Here is an 8,484-nt window from a genome sequence, read left to right as displayed (position 1 = left end):
CTGATGACATTAGCTTGCCCATTATTTCCCATACAAACAACCCCAAAGTTAACGATCTCATAAGTTGAAAAAATATCACGTCTTGAGGTTGCATGAGTAGAAACACCACTATCAACCACCCAATCCATCTCATCACATGATAGATTGACATTCTTCTCTACACAACTATTGCAAATAATAAAGAAATTATAAACAATAGCAACATCTTCATTATTGTTACCTTCATTTTTGTCATTGTTGTAGCTCTTCTTCTTGTTTTCCCTTTTCAACTTACGACAATACCTCTTTATGTGTCCCTTTTCCCCATAATGATTACACTCAATTAGAGAGAATCTATTAGAGCCTCCTTGTGATTTACCACGTGAAGTACCACGATTACTTGAACCTCTACTTTTATATCTTCCCCTTGATTCGGTAACCAACACCTTAGAATATGAAGAAGAACCTTGCGACTTACGCCTCAAATCCTCATTCAACATAGTACTTTTAGCCAAGTCCATCGAGATGATATCATTCGGTGCGGAGTTAGACAAGGATGTCCTAAGAGTCTCCCAAGAATTAGGAAAAATACCAAGAAGCCACAAACCTTGAATTTCAGCATCAATAGTAAGATTCATCTGCGACAATTGATTTAGAATCCCATGAAAAGTGTTCAAGCGACCGGTCATTGGTGAACCATCACTTTACCTCAATGACATCAATTGCTTGAACAAGAACAACTTATTGTTCCCCGTCTTTCTTGCATACAACTCCTCATTTTGGTCCAAAGAGAGCGAGCATGAGTCACCGAGCTCACGTGATTCAAAATATTATCATCCACCCATTGGCGAATATAACCACAAACTTGTCTATGCAACGAAGTCCATTCTTCATCACTTTTTCCATCGAGTTTTTCAATAGAGAAAACCGGTAAGTGAAAAACTTTCACATACAGAAAATATTTCATTTTTCCTTTCCAAACATTATAGTTGGAACCATTCAAATTCACCATCTGAGATGTGTTCGTCTCCATTGTTACACAAATCAAACCACGACTCTAGATACTACTTGTTGAGAGGAAATCACAAACACAACGGAAAAATTGAACAAGATAAACTCTCCCAAATATCACATGCAATGACAATCAACAAAAAACATATCGAACAACACTATTTTATCGTGGAAAAACCTCCATTAACTAGGAGTAAAAAACCACGGGACTAGTAGGCCACTTAAAATCTCCACTATAATCAACAATGGGTACAAACAAAGTTATCTCTAACACTAGTTAGAGGTATACATCAATATCATCAAGACTTTCAATCAATCTTAGAATACAACAAGAATCCAGAGAGGCAAAACAACCCAAAAAAACACCAAAAAATTCTGACCTCAAAGAAGGACTAGACAAATCGACTTAGAAAGCTCTGAATCCAATCACCACCATTTAAAGTGTGCTCTTATAACACACAATTGAGTCACTAACCCATATCTAATTGGGCCTCTCCAAATAGGAGGGAAAGCTCATCACATTCCTTTCTCAAAATGATGAGAAGGTACAACAACCTTGAAAGACATATTTGGACCAAACTCAAAATAGATTTTTTGTTCTTTAGTGAAAAAAGAGTTAATGATATTAATAATAGTTATAAAATTAATTTATTGTGTTATTTAGTAAATATTTCTTTTTTGCGTTTTTTAAATTTTAAAATGAAAATTAATAAAATAATAAATACACTGATGATTAAAAATTAAAGGTTATATAGACTTTTTCCATTTTTTTTAAATTTATTAAAAATATTTAATTAGAAATTACAATGAAAATAAACATAATAACCACATTTTTTTGAAATACTTTTATTTGTCCAAACAAAATTACATTACTACGCACAAAAAATTATATTAAGCTGGAATTGAGAAGACAATTTGAGAAGGTCGTGGTACTGTGATTTTAAAATGAAAAAAATAATAAATGTAATGATGATTAAAAGTTAAAATTAAATTTTATTTTTTAATTTTTAAGAAATTTAATTAAAAATTGCAATTAAAATAAATATAATAATCACATATTTTTTGAAATTTTATTATTTACCCAAACAAAATTATAGTACTACTAAAAACAATTCTATTAAGCATTGGAATTGAAAAGACAATTTGAAAATGTCGTGATAGTGTCTCAAAATTAAGAGAAAAGAAGACGACTGATAAAGTAGGCATTAATGTTATATTTCATTTTATTTGTATCATTTTAACTTACAAAGTAGTAACTACAAGTTTCATAAAATTGTAAAAATTAAATAAGAAAGTAACTACAAGTTTCATAAAATTATAAAAATTAAATAAGAAATTGAGTTATTGGATGCCAACATAATATCTAATCGAGAACGTGTGAAACACATACACAATAACCTGCTCGATTACATTTTCGTGAAGAGCCAAAAGTACACAAAGTTTTAGAACAATCTTGACGTACTTTACATGGAACATCTGTCTCTGTAATAACAACTGAGAGAGAAGATTAATGTACTAAATCAGTAAAAAAATAAGTGAATACATTTAAAAAGGTTTAGAAAATCGCTTACCATAACTTTCATTTGCATCAAGAAGTAGAAAAATAATAATAATCATAACGTAAACTATTTTGAAAACCTTAACGATATTCTTTTCCATTTGTGTGGTTCAAATATCATTAGCTTGTATCACTTTTAATTAAAATTTCAAGCTTCAGTAAAAGATATTTATATTGACGTATAGAAATTATAGAGTTTTAGAAAAATACATCCTAAATTTTAAATAATGTATAAAATGGCTTTTAGCAACATCAATGTGTCATGTATTTGTCCATTTAATACATATAATTAGGAGATAAATTAAAAAACTTATCCATCATCAGAATTCATTCTTACCAGTTTTAATTATGGTATAACCTTTCATGAGAGAAAATGCAAAGTCATAAAACAAAAAAAATATATAGTTTTTTTTTTTATTTTTAAATAAGCAATGGAATTAAAAGGAGCAAAAAGGATGTTCCTACCCGAAACAAAACGGAAAGCTCCTACCTCTCAAAACACTCAAGAGGTAAAATATTCCAATAGTAAAAGTTACAATTGTTCACCTTCTTAGAAGAGTTACAAAGCCAACACCATGAGTTGAAGACTAACTCCGACATACATTCGGAGAAACTAAAAGATTCTAGCTTAAAAATCACCGCATTACGTTTTAGCCAAATAGACCAAACCGTAGCGAGCCAAACTATAGCCACAATCGCCCTCTTATTCAAACAAGAAATCTTATCACAATTATAGAAGAAGGTCACAAAGTCCTCAAGAGACATAAATTCGACCAACTCTAGCCACATATAAACCCTTCTCCAAATGTTAGAAGCAACCCTACAAGAAAAAAGATAAATGCTCTATAGATTCCTCCTCCAATAAACAAAGAGCACATAAAGAATCAACACCTTCTCTCAAGATACCCCTTCTCACCAATTGATCCCTTGTCGGTATTCTATCAAGAATATATCTCCAACCAAAAAGTAAAACTCTAGAAGGAGCAAAACTCTTCCAAAGATAAGATAAGGCCTTAACCTTATTAGCCTCCATAGGATTTCCGGAAAGAATTGCCAAAAAATGATCATAGCATGACTTCACCGAAAAGCTACCATTCGATGTCAACTTCCAAGAAAAAGAATCCTCCTTTAAAACATGCACCTCCGTGCGCTACAAAATAGCCTCCAAACGCTTTAAAGAAACAGCCCAGGTCTGACTATTTACCTTGATCCGTGACAACAGAATTGTCCGCTCCTACAGCAACCCTGCTGGCAGCCGTACCAGCCCGAACCAGAACCGGCTGAGACACCAAAAACCCAGCAGTGGCAGTCTCACAAAGACTGCTGTCCGCCTGTTATACCCCAAAATTTGCCCGCATCTTTTTTCAAGAAAACTTCAATCTAAAAATTAAGAATTTCATATAATCTTGGATTTTTATCCTGATTTATGAATACTTGGTTTTTAGAATCTTTCTTATACGGTATTTTGGCTCGCTGTTAAATTTATTCTTACGCAAACGCCAATTACTGTTTATTACTTCACACACGCTATTTGTTTGATATTTATTTACAGATAAATAGTACTGACACAATTGGTACAGAGATAAATCTTTTGCAGGCGCAGAGTCCGGGGATTCAGACTGTACTGGTAAACAAGTAAATTATTACTGATTTTTTGTTTCCCACTAACTTTTGTACTATATTCCATTATTTTCAAAATCTCTTTTCAAATCTTCTTTTTTAAAAAAATCAAATCCTAACTTTATTCTATACATCTCTCGTTTTCCCAACATTATCATACACTTTATTTCAAATCTTACCTCCACTCAAATTTTCCTTTGGTACGGAATCACTTCATTCCCCAATGTCTCTATCCTTCTTTCCATTCTATAAATACCTCTCATTTTTTTCATAAAATCTCACATCAAATTCTAACTCATCTCTCAAATTTCTACTTCATATTCATTTTCTCTGCACCCCCCGGCAAAAATGGCGAAGCGGATAGAGACGTGTTTTCTTATGATCATCACCGTCGTGGTGATAATCATGTCTTTCTTCTGTCTACATAGCCCTGAAAAATGTGGACCTGGGATGCTTACACTCCCAATCATCTACATGTTATTATTTGTAGCATGGGTTATCAATCGTCATTCTTAAAGTTTGCCGTATCTCCTATTTCTTAAATGTACCGTTTACTCGTCGTACCGTTCATTATAGTATGTAATATTTTGTACCGTCTGTATTAAATGTTGTACTATTTGTCATACTGTTGCTTAATTATTTAGATAATATTTTGTGTGTTTTCTGCCAGTCAAATATTTATTTTTCTGTGCATTAAATGATTTTCAAGGTTATTATCGGTAATTTTGCTCGCGTACAGTAAATATTAGTTATTTATTATGTCTGTGTTTTTTAACAAGTCATGTAAATAAACTTTCATCTTTCACATAAAACAAAAACAACAAAAAGAAAATTAACTTTGACTGTTGATTTTTCACTCTAACTGCTACATTAATACCTGAATAGTCAGTTGACAGTCAAACTGCTGACAGTACAATTCTCCGTGTCTTGTACCATCAATAAAATCAAACTTTTGCATTTCAAAATTCCAAGATTTTTGTCCTAGAAGTCTTCTGAATATCGCATGATTAGCAGAGACTCAGCACTGCACAAAAATCAGGTACGCTTAACTGTCTCCTACACAAACAGTCCCTAATTAGGGTTTATTGTTTTTTCAGGAGAAACAAGTTTTTGAGACCTCAAATGGATTTCATGGACCTCCATATATCTCAAAGTACCATCATACAAATTTTCAAACTTCAATTCACTCAGACGCACCGTCAGCAGCTCAAACAGTCAACAGACGACCCGTTTGACCAAAAAAGTCAACAGTCAGTCAAAAATGAATTTTTTTGTCAACATCCATATTTTGTCAAAGGATTCATCATTTGATCATTGGATGATCATAATTCATCCAGGAAAGATCAAAAATCAACAAAACCCTAAGATTCAAAATTAGGGTTTTCACCTGAAAAGTCAACTGAACTTTGACTGGTCATAACTCTCTCATCCTTCATCCAAAAAATTCAAACCAAAGCTCATTTTAAAGGAAATTCAATTATATTTCAAATGAAATTGGTCCCATGGTCATTAGATTCACCATTTGAAAAATATGGACAAAGACATTACATGTCATTTTCAAAGTCAACAAAAAGACACTTTTTTCAAAAGGACACACAAGGAGCATCAAAAATCATTTTTACATGAGACCAAAGACATTGGTTATAGGACTCTTTGAGGTTTCCAAAAAGTGCAAGATATTCTTCATATGACAAAAATTGAGGGATTTACACCTTGTTGAAGTTGGCTAAATTTTGGGAAAATGCATAAAACCAACATTGATAAAAAATGTATTTTTTCCAAATGGGGCCAAGTTTTCATAGTTCAAACATGTTTACCATGATATAATGGGCCTCCCACGACCAAGACAAAGCCCACATCATTTTTGTTCCATTTTTGATTTAATTTTATCATGTTTAAGATTAAATTGAAAAAGGAAAATGGAAGGATAATGCATAGCTTAAATCTTAAGCATGACTCATCAAGGAATCTTCATTTTTCTGCAGCAAAATGAAGTACAAGGCAAGAGGAGTAAAGGAGAGCAAGCTTAGTCAAATATTCAAAGATTTTTAATATTTAAAAATCAAAATTTCAACAAAGACATAAATGCTTCTAGCTTAGTTTGTAAGCACCTCTTGGCTTATATAAAGGCTAGCATACTCCATCAAAGGGAAGAGACACGAAAAGAGCAAGAGCATAGCCATCAAATTCATAAAAAAACTCAAAATATCAAATACTTTGTAAATTTTCGTTTTCCTTGTATAAGCTCTTATCAACTTCAAATAAACACTTCAATCTTCTCCTGAACTATTATTGAACAGGTTCTAACCACTAGTCTTGCTTGTTTGTACATAGAACATGCATAGCCATTCTTCCATATTCCATTAATTTTTCAATTTTAATATCTCGTGTTCCAATGATTTTTAATATAATTTAATGGTTTCTATGGGTTCCTAACATGATTTAGAGATGATCCAACGTATCACATGTGAGCCATGAACCCTAAAGCATCGTGTGCCATTTTTGAACTCCAAGAATGTAAAGCTTTCGTTTTCATAGATGGAGAGGGTTTCAGTCGAAACTAACAACACCAATGAACTCCCAGCATGCCATTTAGTGGATCTGGGTTGTTCTTGTGGATTTATTCTCACGTTTTTGCAGGTTCCCAAAAGCATGGAAAAAGAAAGAAAAATCCGCAGGTAATTTGGCTGCTAAATCCGCAGCAAAATCCATAGGTAAAGTGAAGAAGATGATGAACAGTAAAGAGGACCATTTGACCACTCGCGTGGCATCTTCTCCTCTTTCTATTCGTTGGTCAGCTCGCGTGGGTCCCACCTGAGACTTTTAATAGTTGACTGATCCATTGATGCACTCCTAGCAACCACACCATAAACCCTACTGCCCACCACACTTGAATCAAACTTAATATTTTTTTACTTTATTTAATTTTCTTTGCTAAATTATTTAAAAATAGTTAAAAAAATCAAAAAAATACAAAAAAAACATTTCTAGGTTGATAAAATAATATATTATTTTTTGATACAAAAATATTTTATTTTTCTTCATAATTTAAATTTTTTGCATAATTAATTAGTATATATTTATATATTTGCTATTTAATTATTTTAACCAATCAAAAAAAATCATAAAAAATTGTTCTTTATATTAAATATTTTTTATATATTATAAACTAATTTTGTATATATTTAGGATAATTTTCTCTTTAAGTTTTAATTATTTGTATAATTATTTGTATAATTATGTATTAATTAACTTAATAAATTTCAAATCAAATTTCAAAAATTCAAAAAAAATTAGTTTTGTTTTAAAATTAATTAGCAAGCATTTTGAACATGTTTTGAACTTAATTTTTAGGTTTAAATTTTATTTCCATCTTTTTCTCATTTTAATTAAATTAATCATGCATTATTCCTAATTAAAATCAATTATCAAAAAAATCAAAAAAACATTTCTTTTATTTTATTGCAATTTAAATTCATAGATCAAGTGTATAGGTTGTCAAATTCATGTAAATAGCGTAGTTTACATTTCCTGCACAATCGATGTAATAGCGTAGATTTACTTTCCGCATTTTACATTTCCGCATTTTAAATTCCAGCACATATAAACTGCGTGTATGCCAAAGATAAAATTGAATCGTTAGACCACTAACTTCAAAGATAAAATACCTGAATCCAAACACAATCACACTTGCACCTCTTAGGGTAATCCCTCTTTCACTCTTTTCAAAATCAAAAAATCAAATTCAAATACAAAATCGAACTTTTGTTTATATCCGGTGAAAGGATAGTTTTTTAAAGGAAATGGGATAAAAACCTTATAACTCAGGGTAGACCTCCTAATTTGCTTGCTCAAATAAAAAAACAAACAAATCTCTCATATATCATTGTTTTTCAAAATAAAACTTTCAAAAAGACAATACTTTGTATATATCTAAACAAGGATCATTACGAAGTTAACGTTCTTTTTTTCAAAACATCTTTTGAAAGATAAAAACACTTTGTATACATCCGCACAAGGATCATTACAAAGTCAATTTACAAAGGTATTTGAAACCACATACGAGCATTTCAAGGCAATAGAAAAATAATTGAAAACAAGTGAGCTAAGCAAATTAAAGAGCCCATGGATAACCATGGATACAAAGGGTGCTAACACCTTCCCTTTGTATAACCTACCCCCTTACCCAGAATTTCTTAAAGGTCTTTTTTCTATTTCTTTTATAAACCTTTCCTTAATAGGATAAAATAAAAGGTCGATGGCGACTCTCTGATTTTCAAAAACACAAAAGCAGAAATAGAAAAGAGTCAGTTCGC

The 8,484-nt window shown here is 31.4% G+C and overlaps 1 long non-coding RNA gene across 1 annotated transcript; it reads right to left on the bottom strand.

Moving 5' to 3' along the window:
• Window positions 1-2,189: 2,189 nt before the first annotated feature.
• LOC131606972 (uncharacterized) lies at window positions 2,190-2,697 on the bottom strand. Its single transcript, XR_009285143.1, has 2 exons — window positions 2,562-2,697; window positions 2,190-2,484 (listed from the first exon to the last, which is right to left on the bottom strand). It is a non-coding gene; the product is annotated as an uncharacterized LOC131606972 (long non-coding RNA).
• Window positions 2,698-8,484: the final 5,787 nt, after the last annotated feature.

This window comes from Vicia villosa, linkage group LG5, assembly GCF_029867415.1.
Source record: "Vicia villosa cultivar HV-30 ecotype Madison, WI linkage group LG5, Vvil1.0, whole genome shotgun sequence".
NCBI classification, from domain to species: domain Eukaryota; kingdom Viridiplantae; phylum Streptophyta; class Magnoliopsida; order Fabales; family Fabaceae; genus Vicia; species Vicia villosa.
This window is presented reverse-complemented; position numbering and strand designations above follow the sequence as displayed.